This window comes from Schistocerca serialis, chromosome 2 (genome assembly GCF_023864345.2).
Source record: "Schistocerca serialis cubense isolate TAMUIC-IGC-003099 chromosome 2, iqSchSeri2.2, whole genome shotgun sequence".
NCBI classification, from domain to species: Eukaryota; Metazoa; Arthropoda; class Insecta; order Orthoptera; family Acrididae; genus Schistocerca; species Schistocerca serialis.
In genome coordinates, this window is record NC_064639.1 from 48,111,750 (window position 1) to 48,129,726 (window position 17,977).

A 17,977-nucleotide genomic window follows, 5' to 3' on the forward strand; every position below is an offset into this window, starting at 1 on the left:
TTCCTGGTGTGTCCGCTGTGCCGTGCGTGTGATCATTGCTTGTACAGCCCTCTCGCAGTGTCCGGAGCAAGTATGGTGGGTCTGACACACCGGTGTCAAAGTGTTCTTTTTTCCATTTCCAGGAGTGTATAAATAAGAAACAGCAGTGGTTCCAGCACCGACCCTTGGGGAACGCCCCACTTAACAGTGCCCCATTGGGACTGAACATCACTACCACTCTCAATATTGCGGAGAATTACCTTCTGCTTTCTGTACTTAAAGTAAGACGCGAACCAATTATGAGCTACTCCCGTTACTCCATAATGGTCCAACTTCTGCAGTAATATTTTGTGGTCAACACAGTCAAAAGCCTTCGTTAAATCCAAGAAAACACCTAGCGTTCGCAACCTTTTATTTAATCCGTCCAAAACCTCACAGAGAAAAGAGAACATGGCATTTTCAGTTGTTAAACCATTTCTAAAACCAAACTGTACATTTGACAGCAAATTATGTGAATTTTAAATGCTCCAGTAACCTTGTATATACAACCCTCTCGATAACTTCAGCAAGCACCGATGGCATAGAAATAGGTCTAAAATTGTCAACATTATCAATGTCTCCCTTTTTATAAAGTGGCTTCACTACCGAGTGCTTTAATCGGTCAGGAAACCGACCACTCCTAAAGGAAAAGTTACAGATATGGCTGAGAACTGGGCTAACATACATAGAACAATACTTCAGTATTCTGCTAGATACCCCGTCATATCCATGAGAGTTCTTGGTCTTTAGTGATTTATTTATTATCTCAATCTCCCTCTTGTCAGTATCATGGAGGAGCATTTCAGGTAACAGTCTCCGAACACTTTTTTCTAAGAGCGCTATATGATTCCCTGTTGGGACTAGGTTTCTATTTAGTTCACCTGCTATATTCAGAGAGTGATTTTTAAATACTCTACATATATGCGACTTATCAGTAACAAGTACATTCCCACTACACACTGATTCTATATCCTCGACCTGTCTCTGCAGACCAGCAACTTCCTTTACGACTGACTATATGGTTTTAATTTTATCCTGAGACTTAGCTATTCTATCTGCATACCACATACTTTTTGCCTTCCTAATAACATTTTTAAGCATCTTACAATACTGTTTGTAATGGGCTGCCGCATTTAGATTCTGACTGTTACTAACGTTTTGATATAATTGCCACTTTGTTCTACAGGATATTCTTATCCCTCTAGTCAGCCACCCAGGCTGCCTGTTTGTGCTAGTACCCTGTTTTGAAAGTTCTAACGGAAAGCAACTTTCAAAGAGCACGAGAAAAGTCTTGAGGAAAGCATTATATTTATCGTCTACTGTAACAGCACTGTAAACATCTTGCCACTCTTGTTCCTTGTTAAGGTTTACAAAGGTCTCTACAGCAACTGGATCAGGTTTCCTAAAAAGTTGATAACTATATTTAACATGAGTTGCAGCACAAAAATCTTTTAGAGTTAAAACTTGTGCATCATGATCTGAAAGGCCATTCACTTTTTTGCTAACAGAATGCCTTCTAGTAATGAGGAATGAACAAAAATGTTGTCGATGGTTGGTTTACTGTTCTCTTGTACTCTCGTTGGAAAGAATACGGTTTACGTAAGATTATATGAATTAAGGAGGTCTACCAGCATCCTTTTCGTTGCACAATCACTTATACAATTAATATTGAAGTCACCACATATAACTACCTTTTTGTATTTCCTATAAAGTGAACCAAGAACGTCCTCGGGCTTTAGCAAAAATGTTTACTGAGTTTCATATACGAATATGGTGTGACTTTGTAATATGTAGGGGCTAATTATCTTATTCTTAGCTGAACCTGTATTCCACATTCGTTACACATCTAAAACCAGTGTGTGTTCGACCCTCTGTACTTCATATTGTGGCGTTCTAAGAAACCTTATTTATTACGTTTATGTCTTTTATGACATTTCCATATCAGTATTGTGGGTCTAGCCCGGCTGACTGGCCGCACGGTCTAACGCGCTGCTTCCAGAGCGGGAAGGGGTACCGGACCCCGGCGCGAATCCGCCCGGCGGATTAGTGTAGAGGTCCGGTGTGCCGGCCAGCGTGTGGATTGCTTTTAAGGCGGTTTCCCATCTGCCTCGGCGAAAGCGCGCTGGTTCCCCTTATTCAGCCTCAGTTACACTGTGTCGCCGATTGCTGCGCAAACACCGTTTCCACGTACGCGTACACCATAATTAATCTACCACGCAAACACTTGAGGTTACAATCGTCTGGTATGAGACGTTCCCGGGGAATGGTGGAGGGTCCACTGAAGGCCGAACCGCACCATAACCGTGGGTTCAGAAAAATGGCTCTGAGCACTATGGGACTTACCTTCTGAGGTCATCAGTCCCCAGTCCCCTAGAACTACTTAAACCTAACCAACCTAAGGGCATCACACACATCCATGCCCGAGGCAGGACTCGAACCTGCGACCGTAGCGGTCGTGCGGTTTCATACTATAGTGCCTAGGACCACTCGGCCGTCCCGGCCGGCCCCTGGGTTCGATGTGGGGCGGCAGTAGGGTGGACGGACTGCTGTGGCCTGTTGTGGGGTTGTGAACCACTGAGGGCTGCGGCGGGACGAAGCGTCGCCGTCGTTTCTAGGTCCCCGGCTTAATACAATGCAAAGTCCCATAGTGCTTAGAGCCATTTTGAACCATTTGCTTATTTCCTTCCACCGCCCTGAGCGGAATACAAAAGTTCTAACCAATGTTCACCAACATGCAGACTTCTATAGTCGTTGTCCTCAGCGAAGAAAACAGCACATGGGTCGTAAATCCGTAATCTTGAGGTTGTAAGAAACTCTTAGAGAGGAACTGTTCTTTGAGAGATGATTAAATTTCCATTCAGTTAGTTTATACGGGATGCCACTCGCTTTTAATTGGCAGAACACGAGAAATTGCACAGTTACAGTCCTTTTTAGAGCAACAATTGATTTTTATTCTTCAGCAAATTAATTAACTGTATATTTCCTTAATTAGTATCACACTGTTCTCACCTATATGTCCAAATAACTGTACATTGCTAATAAAGTCTTATCTAACACTGCCACACTGCAGAATCAGCTCTGATTTAAACATTCGGCATTGCTAACTAAGGCTTAACTGATACCGCGGCGGACAACAGATCCGTCCTCCGAGACTTATAAACGATCTCTTGTCTTACAGCCATCCAAGTTAAGCGCGATCCGAAGATCATCGAAGTGCTTCGTCTGCCTTTTCGTTTTACAGTTGTTTATTATTCTGCAAGATATTAATACTTGCGAAATAATGGAAAGATAGCACGCTATTGAGAGATGCTTTAAATATGAAATCCAAGTAAATGCGCTACGTAGTTTGTCCAATACTAATAATAGAAAGTTAACATTTCGCGCCCAACCACTGAACGCAGCAAACAATCGCTGAGAAGGAGCACAATTTAGGCGGACTTTCTTACAACACCCGTACGTAGCAAACCACCTGTCATCGGTACCTCACAACACATTAATTATCTCGCAACTGATGCCTTCTCAGTTGATTTTAAAAGAGCTTATTGTAGCTAAATATGATGGCTGGAAAGCCAGAAATATTACACCTTTATAGACATCCATAATTTTGAAGGTGTTGCTCTGGTACCGCGCCCCGCGGAATTTGAATCCGCGCCACGCGTCATGGACGTCGAAGACCCATAGAGGTCTCTGCACCATCGCGCCTTAAGCTGTGGCGGCGGGCGCCTCTTGGCCCGCTTTTAGTGTGAGGGCACTCACAGTGGAACACGTGGTTCCTGCGGCCAATAGCGGTGCCCCCGATAGCGTACTTAAGCGCCTGCCTCTCGCTCAGCCGGCCATTCGAGGGTTGGATTCCCTCTCTTCTTCATCGAAGAGTTTCACTGCCTGGGCTACTCTCAGGGTGCGCCTTCGACGTGGAAGATCCCTGCCGTGTCGTCTGCTTGCCGTTCATACTGCCTGCCGGTGCTCGCCGCCGCCGCTTGGTCGCCGCCTTCCGGTCCTCGCCGCCGCCGCCGCCGTCGCCGCCTGCCGGGGCTCGCCGCCCCCGCCTGGTCGCCGCCTGCCGGTGCTCGCCGCCGCCGCCGCCGCCGCCGCCGCCGCCGCCGCCGCCTGCTGATCACCGCCGCCGCCGCCGCCGCCGTCGCCGCCTGCCGGGGCTCGCAGCCGCCGCCGCCGGTGCCCGCCGCAGCCGCCGCCATCCGGTGCCTGCCGCCGCCGCCGTCCGGTGCCGCCTGGTCGCCGCCATCGCCGCCGTCCTGACCCTGGTCTCCGGCCGTCTTCGTCTTCATCCGTCTTCGTCTTTGTCTGTCCCCAGTTTCTGTCCTCTCCTCTTCGTTCTGTTCGTTCTTGTTTCTCTCTCCCGTCATGTCCGCCCCCACCACCACTGTCACTACTACCACCACCGCCATTGTCTATACCTCCCCTTCCGCCGCCTCCACCACTATAACTTGGTGTGCCCAGTCCCACCCCCCTCCTTCCATTCCACCTCTCCTCACTCTCCCTTCACCCTCTATCTTTGTCGCCCCCTCTCCCGCTTCTTCCTCCCGCTCCTCTCGTTCTGATCCCTTCCCCCCACTCCCCCAGCCTGTCACTGCAGCTCCGGCTCGGGTGGTGGCCCGTCGGGCCACTGCCCACGCCCAGCTCTCCCCGTCACCTTCGCCATCACCGCCGCCACTGCCACCGTCATCTTCATCGTCATCGTCGCCGTCGCCTTCGCCTTCACCGTCACCGTCACCATCTCCGGCGCCGACTCCGGCCCCGGGACCTGCCCCTCCCCGCCACATTCCCGTTGTTCCCATCCCCCACACCTCCTCCACCGCCGTCAAGCGCCCCGGTGGCACTCCTGCTTCCTCTGCTTCCAAAAAGGCTGCGCCTCGTCCTCCTTCCCCCACCCATGATGCCATGGAAGTCTCCCCGCCTGTCCCTGCCCCCTCATCCTCCTCCTCTCCCCCTTCCTCCTACCGCTACCTCCTCTCCCGTCCTGATCCCTCTCTCCTTGAAGCCCGGAACCTCACCCTCTTCCTTTGCCAGCATTGTCCTGGTGCCCCCATCTCCCTCCTCACTCCTCGCCGAGATTCGGTCCTCATCTCCTCCCCCAGCCCAACCCTCCACACCTACCTCCTTTCCCGCATCCCTGTCACCCGCTTTGGCCCTCATGCCTCTCTCACCCCTGCTCCTTCACCACCTCCCTCCCGCCAACCCCAACCTCCGCGTCGCCCGCCAACTCTCACCGCCGTGATCACTCGGCCTAGTCCAGTGATCACGGAGGAGGAGGTGTTGGCGGAGCTCCAGGTGCATCCCCATTTGGAGGTGCGTGCGGTTCGCCGCATACATAACGCTGCCGGCCCCACCCGCCTTATGCGGGTTTTTTCTGAGCACGCCCCCTCCATTGACCGTCTCCTGAAGGAGGGTGCCCTCCTTTTTAACCAGCGGTACAAGGTCGACCCCTCCCGTTCCCCTCCTCAATCCCTGCGCTGCCAGAGGTGTCTGCGCTATAACGCGCACCCCACAGCTGAGTGCCACGAGGCCCCCACCTGCCCGCATTGTCGGCAAACGCACTTCCTCAGGCAGTGCCCCAACCTCCAATCCCCTCCTTCCTGCAATACCTGCAATCTCCCCCATCCCACCTACTCCCAAAAGTGTAAAGCCCGACCCCCTCCAACCACTCCTGAACTCACCGTCCCTGTCCGTCCCCTGGAAGCCCCCACCCCTCCTGGCAATTCCCTTCGTCCCCCCCCCCCCACCGCTGAGGACATCATCAGGTTCCTTACCATCGTCCTCCAGAATGTTCATCCCTTTCAGCGCCCACACACCCTCCAACAGATCTCCCTCGCCGCCCGTTCCATATTCCAACTCAAGATGTACGCCACCTACTCCAACAACCAGGCCCATTTCACCTTCTCCCGCCTCGACACCCTCGTCTAAATCCCTATCATGGCGCGACAGCAACGTATCCTTTTCAACAACATCCGCTCCCTACCCGCCAACAGGAACCTCTTCCTGCACACCCTTGCCACCCACCGCGTGGATACCTTCCTCCTTAATGAAACCTTCCTCCAACCCCACCACACCATTCACACTTCGCCCTACCTCCTCCACCGCTCCGATAATCCCCTCCCAATTGCGCGTGGCGGAGTTGCCATTGGTCACCACCGCCAGATCCCCGTTCGGCTCCAACCTCTCCTTCCCGACGCCACCGAACACCTGATCCTTAGTCTCTTCTTCCCCGGCCTTACCGTTACCTGTCCCACCATCTATGTCCGCCCCAACGCTCCTATTCCCTTCGACTTCCTCTCCCACGTCGATCGTACCTTTTCCTCCTACGTGATGGCCGCCGACCTCAACATCCATAGTCGTTCCGCTGCCCAGTTACGGCGATGGCATCGGTTCCTCTCCACCCTTCAAGGTGACCTCGTCCCCATCCCCCGGCATACCCGTCCTGAATCCAACTCCACTCCTGATGTTGTCCTATCCTCCCCCAACCTCCTTGGCCGCATAACGGTGGATGTCCTGGAGCCTATTGGTAGCGACCATCTCCCTGTCCTCCTCACCGTTTCAGACGGTCGTCGACCTCGCCCCGACCCTCGTACTGACCCTCCCCCTAAGTATGTCCACGACTATTCCCGAGCCGACTGGAATGCCTACCGGGATACCCTTTCCACCCAGGTCGATAGCCACCCTCTCACCTACCACCGCCCTGACGATGTCACCCATGCCGCCTCCTTTCTCCAGCAGACCTTGTCTGAGGCCGTGGAGGCCCACGTTCCTACTGTCGCCATCCACCCCCACCGTCCTACCTTACCCCCACAGGCCGTTCTCCTCCTCCGTGAATCCCGTCGTCTCTACCGTGCCTTCCTCCGCACGCGTGACCCGGACACACTACGACGCCACCGGCAACTCCAGCGACACGTTCGTAATTTGCTCGCGGCTAAGAAACGCCGGGACTGGCGACAGACATGCACCCGTTTAAATGCAACCCTACCAATCAACTCGTCCAAGTTCTGGACGGCCTTCCGTCGCCTTACCGGAACTAAACCCTCCCCCTACTATCCTCTTCTCCACGATGATCACCCCTTCCCTGACACCCTTAGTAGGGCCAATCACTTTGCCTCCTACCTCTCCGATGTCTTCTCCATCCCCGACGATCCCCAGTTCGATTACTCCCTCTTCCCGGATATCCGCGATCGAACTGACACCTCTGTCCCTCCCCTCGCTCCTGGTTTCCAGTACTTGGACAACATTACACACACGGAACTCAATGCCCCTATCACTACACAGGATCTCATTGTTACACTCCGCACCAAACGCAACACCGCTCGTGGTCACGATCGTGTCACCTACCGTCACCTTCGTGAAGCTCCTGTCTCTTTCCTCTCCACCCTGGCCAGGCTCTACAATGTCGTCCTGTCCACCGGTTACTACCCCGACCTGTGGAAAACCTCCCGTATCCTCATGTTTCTTAAACCTGGCAAACCACCGTCCGCCGTCTCCTCCTACCGTCCCATCAGCCTTACCTCGGTCTTCAGCAAGGTCCTGGAATCTATCCTCACCCGTCGCATCCACCAGCATCTCTGCCAGCACCGCCTCCTTCCCGTCACCCAGTGTGGCTTTCGGCCGTCCTTCTCTTCCGACGACCTTCTCCTTCACCTCACTCATCTCCTTTCTGAACAGCTTAATTCCCGTCGCTCCGCAATCTTCCTCTCCCTGGACCTCGAACGTGCATATGACCGCGTATGGCATTCCGGTCTCCTCTTCAAGCTCCAAACCTTCGCCCTTCCCATTAACTACGTCCGTCTGATCGGCTCCTTTCTCTCCCGCCGTCCTTCCTATGTCACCATCCATAACACCGATTCCTACACCTTTTTCCCCTCCGCCGGTGTGCCCCAAGGCTCCGTCCTCTCCCCCCTTCTGTACCTGTTGTACACGGCGGACATGCCGCCGCCGTCACCCCCCGTCCACCTTCTCCAGTTTGCCGATGACACCGCCTTCCTTGCCCTTGCCCCCACCCTACAGCGCTCCCAACGCCTTCTCCAATCCCATCTTGACCGGTTCACTGCTTGGGGCAACCAGTGGTTGCTCAAGGTCAATCCTTCCAAAACCCAGGCGATCATTGTAGGCAAAACCACCCCTTCCTTCCGCCTCCTTGATTTCTGTCTCACCGTCTATGGCCGTCCCATCGCCCTCACTCCCACCCTTAAGTACCTTGGCGTCACCCTCGATCGTCGCCTCTCCTGGACTCCCCATCTCCAGTCTCCAGACAATCCAAGCCAAGGCACGTTCCTGCCTCCGTCTCCTCAAGCTCCTTTCCGGCCGTACGTGGGGTCTGGACCCCTCCACCATCCTCCACACCTATAAATCCCTCATCCGCCCTATCCTTTGTTATGCCCATCCAGCGTGGATCTCCGCTCCCCCTACCTTTTATAAATCCCTCCAAATCCTTGAACGCCATGCTCTCCGCCTCGCCTATCGCATCCGTCTCCCCTCCCCCACGCGGATCCTCTACGATCTCATCCCCTTCCCCCACCTCCTCCTTTTCCTTGAAAGGATACGGATCCTGTACACCTCCCGCAAACTCGATCCTCCTCACCCGCTCGTCTCCCCGATCCTCTCCCACCCCCGCCCGCTGCCGCGCCTGTATTCGCACATCCCACCCGGTCTCCACCTCTCCACCCTCCTTACCCTCTCCCAAGGTGGCTTCCGCCAGCTCCCCCTCCCTGATGATGCCCTCCTCCCTTCCATCTACCCCTCCTACCAACTTTGATCCTCCCGCCCTCCTCCTGTACTTATTCCTCCGTGCGCCCTCCCTCCCTCCTCTCCCTTTTCCCTCCCTCCTCCTTTTCTCCCCCCCTCCTCCCCCGGGCCTCCCCTCCCCTGTTCCTCTCCTCCTGCCCCCGACTCCTCAGCCATTGGCATCCTTTTTCTCCCCTCTCCCCCACCTCCCCCTTCTACCCCTCTTGGCAGGTCCCCGGACTCGCACACGTTACGTGGACATTCGCGCGCCGGAGGTCGCCGCCATCAGTGTTTTGTGTGTTTAGTGTTTAGTGTTCACCGTCCCCTCCATCGTTCACCAGTGCCATCATCATCTTCAGTGGTTGTGCGTCGTCTCATCAGCTAGCAGTGTGGATTATCGACGAGTGTGAACGGCTCCGTGATTGTCTCTATGTGTCTCCTGTTTTATTGCCCACCGCTCTGTGACTTATGTGTCTTCTCACTGTTTTTGCTGCTTGTGTCTTCTATGGCTGAAGAGCAGCGTAGTGTGCTGCTGACAGCCTGCCTGTTGTACAGGTTTTAAAATAACAATAAAGTAAAAAAAAAAAAAAAAAAAAAAAGCTCAGCCGGCCAGTCTAAATCACGCGTACGTCGGTTGACACCTCGTCTCACGTTATACAGTTTACTTCCTCGTTCTGTGTACGAGTGGACGTGTTTGTTTGCTTGTGACTCTGTTGTTCGGTCTTGTATTCGTTGTGTCCTCCGTTGGCCGTGTCCGTCCTCTCCCGTTGTGTTGTTGCTCACGGGCCTCTCCGCGGCTCCTACCGCGCTTTCCGTCTTTGCTACCGCGCGACCGTCCCGGTTGCAGTTTCAACATTTTGGCGACGAGGTAAACGGTGGTCGTTGTTGGTATGGAGGCGAAGTTATTCTGTCTGCTGGAGCAACAGCAGCAGCTTATGCAGCACCAGCAGCTCCAGTTTGAGACATCTTACAAAAGTCGCTGCAGTTGCTAACGGACAAAATAGATGCCCGGGACGCGTTACCGCAACAGCTTCAGAGTCCTCGGATGTCCGATGATTTCCCGCGTCCGCCGTCGTTTCCGCCCTTTAATGACGCTAAAGAGGACTGGGAAACCTACTTACATCGGCTGAAACAACATTTCACGGCTTTTCAAGTCACGGACGACTCCTTGCAGCTGTCGTTTTTGTCTTGGGCCTCTCCGGACGCGTTCTTTCTTCTCCTCAAGTTGGCACCGTTGTCCGATCCTGTCGCTCTCTCTTTCCAGGAGATCTGCCTTTTGCTGACAAACTATTATTGGCAACGCTACCATGTGGTCGCCTCTCGGCTGGAGTTCCACCAGTACCATAAACAGCCTGGTCAATCGTATCGTTCCTGGGTCACGGACTTGCAGGGTCTCAGCTGTCGATGCGATTTTGTGTGCACCAATCAGCAGCGTAAGGCCTTGTATGCGGACTCCCTGATCCGGGATGTGGTGGTTCAGCTGGCTCCCGACTCGGAATTCCGTACTGCGGCGTTGAAACTCGACAACCCCTCCTTGTCGCGGCGGGTTCCGCCCTTGCGACGTCGACGTGGCCCGGCCGACAGAGGCCAGCGCCGTCAGAACTCCTCGTGTTCCGACGTTTCTATGGCGTCGGCGCCTTCGGTCGGCCCTCGTCGCCGGTCGCGCGGCCCACTTCCATCTTGCCCACAGTGCTTTACTGCACATTCGTGTGCTGATTATCCCCACCGCTGGAAAACCTGCACGCTGTGTAACAAGGAGGGCCACATCCGATCGGTTTGTCGTAGTCCCTCGACTCTATCCAGTCCTGCCCCTCCTGGGCCTCAAGATACCGTCCATGCTCTGCAGTCGGTCGTCCCACGGGATGACCCGTCAGCGTGGAAGCTTTTCCTCACGCTCCGCATTTTCACAGAGGATGTCAGTTTTCAGATCGACACTGGGGCCACCGTATCCCTGATGAATATGGCGACATATACTCGGCTGGGCTCTCCTGCGTTGTCGCCTCCCTCTCGCCGTTTGGTCGCCTACGGAGACGGTTCCACTCCCCTTCGTGGGCAGTTCATCGTCCAGGCGATGTACAAGCGTGTTCCCTGGCTCCTTACCCTCTTTGTCGTCGACCATCCGTCGGCTTCGAATATTTTTGGCCTGGATGCGTTTCAACTGTTTGGGTTTTCAATTTCCGACGAAATTAAGCTGGTTTCCAATGCTGTTCCCTTTCAGGACTTGGACGATCTGTGCTCCGCTTTTCTGTCGTTGTTTGCACTGATCCCGGATGTGCTTCAGGCTTTCAGGTGGACATCACCCTACGGCCAGATGCACAGCCTCGCTTTATCCCAGCCCGGCCCCTTCCGGTGGTCCTACGCCCTGCGGTCAAGCAGGAACTTGATCAGCTCCAGGCCGCTGTCGTGCTGGAACCTATAACTTACAGTGCATGGGAGACACCACTGGTGGTCATACGGAAACCCAATGGGTCCCTTTGGCTGTGTGGGGACTTCGGCTCTACAGTCAATGCTCAGTCCCTCATTGACACTTACCCCATTCCCTGACAGGAAGACCTTCTTGCCAAGCTTGCCGGGTGAGAATATTTTTCCAAGATCGATCTGGCTGAGGCATACCACCAGTTGGCTTTGGATGCTGAATCTCAGAACATCAGGGTTATCAACACGCCTTTCCGATTGTGTAAGTACAAGTGCCTTCCCTTTGGTGTCTTTTCGGCACCGGCCATTTTCCAGCGATTCCTGGAGCAGCTTACACAGCCTATCCCTGCATGTGTGAATTATCTGGATGACATTTTGGTCACCGGGCGTTCCCGCCAGGAACATTTGCAAAACCTCAGCGCCTTATTTCATGTTCTGCAGTCTGCTGGTCTCCGATGTCGACTGGACAAGTGTTGTTTTTTTCAACCGGAAGTGGAATACTTAGGCCACTGGCTTAGCAAAGGTGGCATTTGCCCTTTGGGTCATAATGTCGCAGCCATTGATGCCCTGCCTCCTCCCGAGGACTTATCTGAACTGCAGGTGTTTTTGGGAAAGGTTAATTATTACTTAAAGTTCTTGCCCCAGGCTGCCTCCATTGCTCATCCCCTCAATCCCTTGCGTCGCAAGGGGGTACCTTTTGTTTGGACTCCTGCCTGTGGCCAGGCTTTTCTCCGTTTAAAGGCGATGCTGAAGTCCGCCCCTTGCTTTACTCCCTTCTCTCCGGACTGCCCTTTGGTTGTGGCAGCTGATGCGTAGGCATAAGGCATTGGGGCCGTCCTGGCACACCGGGATGCCGATGGCTCTGAACAGCCCATCATTTATGCCTGTAAGACGTCGACCCCAGCACAATGGATTTACTCCTAGATTGAAAAGGAGGCCCTGGCGATCGTGATCGCCGTCCAAAAATTCCACATTTATCTCTTTGGAGCAAATCTCACCCTCCTGATGGACCATAAACCCTTGGTTACACTTTTTGGACCCCACTCTCACCTTCCCGAGCAGACAGCTAAGCATCTCCAGCGCTAGGCATTGTTTTTACGTAACTGCGCTTACACCATCCGGAATAAACCCACCACCCACCACGCTAATGAGGATGCTTTGTCACGTCTCCCAGCCAACCCCGATCCTGCCTTTGACCAACAGTAGGTCCTCTGCTTTCACATTGATTTCGCCTGCCAGGATGCGCTGGACAGACGGCCTCTTATGGTTGCTCACGTTGCTGCGGCTACCCGCCACTACCCTGTATTGGGGCAGGATCTCAACTACGTGGTCCACGGGTGGCCATCCTATCTTACTCGTCGGATGCAGTCCAATTTCAGCCCCTGGCGCCACCTGTCCCACAGGCTCTCTGTGGTTGATGATGTCCTTCTGTTGGCCATGGAGTCGGATGTCCACCGGGTGGTCATACCTCTGGAATTGCGGCTTCAGGTGCTCAGTTTGTTACACCGTGGGCACTGGGGTATGTCCCGTATGAAAGTTTTGGCTCGCTGGCATGTGTATTGGCCTGGCATCAATGGCGATATTGAGCGCCTGGTCCGTGGGTTCACTGTCTGTGCGTGTTACCAGGCAAGCCCCCCTCAGTCGTTTGCACCTGTGCCTCTTCGGCCCTGGGATCGCATCCATATCGATTTAGTGGGTCCATTTTTGGGGTGCAAGTGATTACTCATCGTTGATGCCTACTCCAAATACCCATATGTTGTCCGCATGGCATCCACCACCACGGAGGCTACACTCATGGCCCTGGCCCAGGTTCTAGCCATTTAGGGAATGCCCCACACGTTGGTCTCCGATAATGGTCCGCAATTCACAGCGTCCTCCTTCCACTACTTCTATCGGGCCAACGGTATCAGACATATCCGTGGTCCCCCTTTCCACCCTTTGTCCAATGGCGCGGCGGAGAGGCTTGTCCGCACATTTAAACACCAGTTGACTAAGGCGGTCGACACATCTCCAACCACGTCGGCTCTCACCCTGTTTGTGAGCACATATCGCACTATGCTACTTGACGGTCGCAGTCCAGCGGAGCTCCTTCATGGACGGCAGCTGCGGACCCTGCTCCATTTGCTGCTGCCATCCTCCTCCCACCCCCACTCCCGGCCCTCGCAGATGTATGCCCCTGGCACGGCCGTGTGGGCCCGCGAGTACGGGCGCAAGGCGACTTGGACACCCACCACGGTCGTCCCGGCCCATGGGCGGCGTGTGACGTCGGTGCAGACGTCGAAAGGGTTGGAGCACCGCCATCATAATCAGCTCCGTCCTCGTGCTGCCGTGGGACTCGCGCCGCCGCCTCTCTCCCTACCTCCTTCGGGTACGGACGTGGTCCTCGAGTCACCGTCCCAGCCCCCGGTTGCCGTCACCCCGTGGGCCTGCCGCTGGCCCTCTCCGTCTCCGGGTGGTTCGGTGGCTCCCTGCCCCGCCCTGGACTCTGGATCAGCTGTCATGGATACCTCGGGCGTCCGTTCTCCTCACCGTCCGGGGCGTTTCCGGCCCTACGTGCAAGTTTCTGGGAGGAGGGATCTGGTACCACGCGCCGCGGAATTTGAATCCGCGCCAGACGTCATGGACGTCGAAGACCCATAAAGGTCTCTGCACCATCGCGCCGTAAGCTGTGGTGGCGCGCACCTCCTGGCCTGCATTTAGAGTGAGGGCGCCACAGTGGAACACGTGGTTCCAGCGGCCAATAGCGGCCCCCCGATAGCGTACTTAAGCGCCTGCTTCTCGCTCAGCCAGCCAGTCTAATCACGTGTACGTCGGTTGACACCTCGCCTCACGTTAGACAGTTTACGTCCTTATTCTGTGTACGAGTGGACATGTTTGTTTGCTTGTGACTCCGTTGTTCCATCTTGTTGTTGTTGTCCGTTCTTTCCTTCGTTGGCCGTGTCCGTCCTCTCCCGTTGTGTTGTTGCGCGCGGGCCTCTCTGCGGGTTCCGCCGCGCTTTCCCTCATTGCTACCGTGCAACCGTCCCGGTCGCAGTTACAACAGTTGCAGTGCAGGATTTTGTGCATGAACTGACGTGTCGATTATGTCCCGTAAATGTTCGATGGAATTCATATTGGACGATCTGGGTGGACAGACCATTCGCTCGAATGATCTAGAGTGTACTTCAAACGAATCGCTAACTGGTGACATGGCGTAGCGTCACTCACAAAAATTCCACTTTTTGCTAACATGAAGCCCATGAATATCTGCAGATGGTCTCTAAGTAGCCGAACATAACCATTTACAGTCAATGATCTGTTCAGTTTGGACCAGAGGACCCAGTCCATTCCATGTAAACACAGCCTACACTACTAAGCAGCCACCACCAGCTTCCACAATGCGTCATTGACAACTTGGGTCCATGGCTTGTGGGGTCTGCACCACACTTGAATCCTACCATCAATTCTTACTAACTGAAATCGGGACTTATCTGACTGGGACACACTTTTACAGTCGTCTAGGGTCCAAGTGATTGGTCACGAGCCCAGGAGAGGCCCTGCAAGCGATGTCGTGCTCGTTACCAAAGGTACTCGCATTGGTCGTCCGCTGCCAGAGCCCATTAACGCCAGATTTCGCCGCACCGTCCTACAGGATACGTTCGTCGACGTTCCACATTGGTTGGATGGTTGGTTTGGGGTATGAAGGGTGTACCAAACTACAGGTTCACCAGTCCCTTTTTCCTCGTGTAAACAATTCTCAGAATAAAACATCTCCTACAATTAGTTTGGGAAAGTAATAGGGCATAAAAGTAATATTGAACCACACTCAAAGAGAAAACGAAGGAAGCGAACAAAAAAGGGTAAAACGTACACCACAAGGAAAAGTAGATGAAGATATTAAAATTATAGAGCAGCTGGCTTGGGCTGGCTGATCACAAGAATAAAAAGGGATGAGCCAGCCACTCTGCAACACACTAAAATGTCGAGCCTAAACGATACGTGGAGATGAACACATAGGAAAAATATCAAGGAAAACAAAATGCAAAGAAAGAGTGAAGAAGAGGTAAAATGGTGACAGTGGAGAGGAGGCGAGACGCCCACCTTTAGGTTCAAATGGCTCTGAGCACTATGGGACTTAACATCTAGGGTCATCAGTCCCCTAGAACTTACAACTACTTAAACCTAACTAACCTAAGGACAGCACACAACACCCAGTCATCACGAGGCAGAGAAAATCCCTGACCCCGCCGGGAACCACCTTTAGGTTGTATGTTAAAAAAACCCTGAGGGATAGAATGTAAATCTAAATCGGCCATGAGACATTGTCGCCCAGCACTGTAGGTAGGGTGCTGGGAAGGTTAAAGTCCACCGTAGAGTGGCTAAAATTGGGTAGTCCAACAAGATGTGGATGAGAGTCATAGCGGAGCCACAGCGACACCGAGGTGGGTCATTGCGACTGAGGACGTGATCATGTGTTTGCCACGTATGATTGATGCAGAGCTGCCAAAGGACAACAGAGTCCCTGCAAGTGGCTCGCATGGATGACTGCCACACAGTCGTCGTCTCCTTCTGTGTTCTGAGGGTGCACCATTCAGTATCCAAAGTCGCGAAAACTCTGATGCAGAAGACCGATCACAAATCAGTCTGTGGCAGGCCAGAGTTGGTTTACTGGTGGCCTGTTTGGACAGGCAGTCAGCAAGTTCATATCCCAGTGTCCGAACATGTTCTGGGGTCCAAATGGAGGTCACTGAACGTCCACCGTTGCCAAGGGCATAAAGAGACTCCTGGATAGTCATTACCAAAGGATTTCGCGGGAAGCACTGGTCGAGAGCTTGTAGGCTATTTAAGGAGTTACTACAGATGACGAAGGACTCACCGGCGCAGGAGTGGATATGTTCAAGAGAGCGACAGATGGCTACCAACTCAGCAGTGAAAACACTGCAGCCATCTGGCAACGAGCGCTGTTCAGTATGTCCAACGTGAATGTAAGCGAAACCAACAAGACCATCGACCATTGATCCATCGGTGTAAACTATTTCTGAGCCCTGGAAGTCGCCGGGAACAGAGAAAAATCGCCAGCAGAATGCCTCAGGTGGAACTGGGTCTTTTGAGTTTTGCAATATGTCCAGCTGAAGCCATGGCTGAGGTATGGACCATGGAGGTGTAAGGAGGATGGACCCACAGGAAAGGTGGTAGAGGGGAAGAGCACAGTTCAGTAAGAAGCGACTGAACACAAACAGCAAAGGAATTCCCACTTCTGGGCTGTCGTTGTGGGAGATGGGTGGGGAAAAGGAGGCAGTAATTTGGATGACGAGGTGAACTATGTATCTTGTTTGTATAATTTGGAAGTAGTAGTTGCCACTGAAGTTGCAATGGTGGGACACTAGCTTCCACGAGGATGCTGTTCAGTGGGCTCGTTTTGAAAGCTCCCATCGTGAGCTCAATTCTACAATGATGGATAGGGTCCAACAGACGCAGTGTGGAGGGCGATGCTGACGCTGCGCCAGGCTCCCTTAGTCAATACAAGTCTGTTTGAGGACTTTGTATGGTGCAGCAGTGTAGGACGATCAGCACCCCAGTCAGTGTGGCTCAGGCATTGAAGAATATTAAGATCCCACCAGCACTTGTTCTTAAGCTGATGAAGATGGGGTAGCCAAGTTAAGTGGATGTTGCAGACAAGTTCCAAAAAGCGGTAAGTCTCCACTACACCAAGTATTTGGTTGAGGTACAGTTCTGGATGGGGTGGACAGTACGACGATGACAGAACTGCATGACACAAGTCTTGATGGCCAAAAACTGAAAGCTCTGAGTGAGGGCCCACGATTGTGCCTTCAGCATAGGTACCAGCAGCTGGCGTTCAGCCACACCAATAGAAGAGAAGCAGAAGGAAATATAAAAATCGTCAGTATATAATGAGACCATTGATGGCAATTAAAAAGAGCGAGACACTCATGGCAGAGCCCTGCCGGACCCCATTCTCTTGTATATAGCATGCACTGTGGGAAGCACTGATGCAAACTCGGAAAGAGCAGAGCGACAAAAGGTCTATATAAGAATCGGGAGCAGGCCCCAGAGACCTCAGTCATGCAGAGTAGCGAGGATATGGTGTCACTACGTGGTATCATGGGCCTTCGTCAGGTCGAAAAAGACGGCAGTAAGGTGTTGTCGCCAGAAGAAGCCCGATCGAACGGCAGATTCCAGGTGGATCAAATTGTCGATGGTGTAGCGCCCTTTGCAAAAACCGCCCTGGGCTGGAGCCAGAAGACCCCAAGACTCAAAGAGCCAGCACAACCGCCGGCTCACCATACATTCGAGCAGCTTGCACAGAATGTTGGTGACGCTTTTAGGACAATAGCTGTCAACATCTAGTGGGTTCTTCCTGGGATTTAGCCCTGAAAAGATGATACTTTCCCAGCATTGCGACAGGAATTCGCCACTGCCCCAGATGCAGTTCAAGATGGCAAAGAGTTGGCGCTGGTAAGCTGCTGACAGATGTTTAAGCATTTATAAATGGATGTGGTCTGGGCCAGGGGATATGTCAGGACTGTCGGTTAGGGCACTGAGAAATTCCCACTCGCTGAAGGGAGCATTATATGGCTGAGGGTGGCGTGGAGCAAAAGATAGGTGTTGCCATTGTACCTGCTCTTTGAGGAGATGAAAGGCAGAGCAGTCATTCTTAGACACAGGGGTGCGAGCATAATGCTCAGCAGAGCACTCTGTGACTACGTCTGGATCAGCAGATACAGCTCCATGTGTGGAAAGTCCAGGTACATTTGGAAGAGTCTGATAGCCGTAAAGTCGCCAGAGCTTGGTCCATACATGGGAGGGAGAAGGTCAC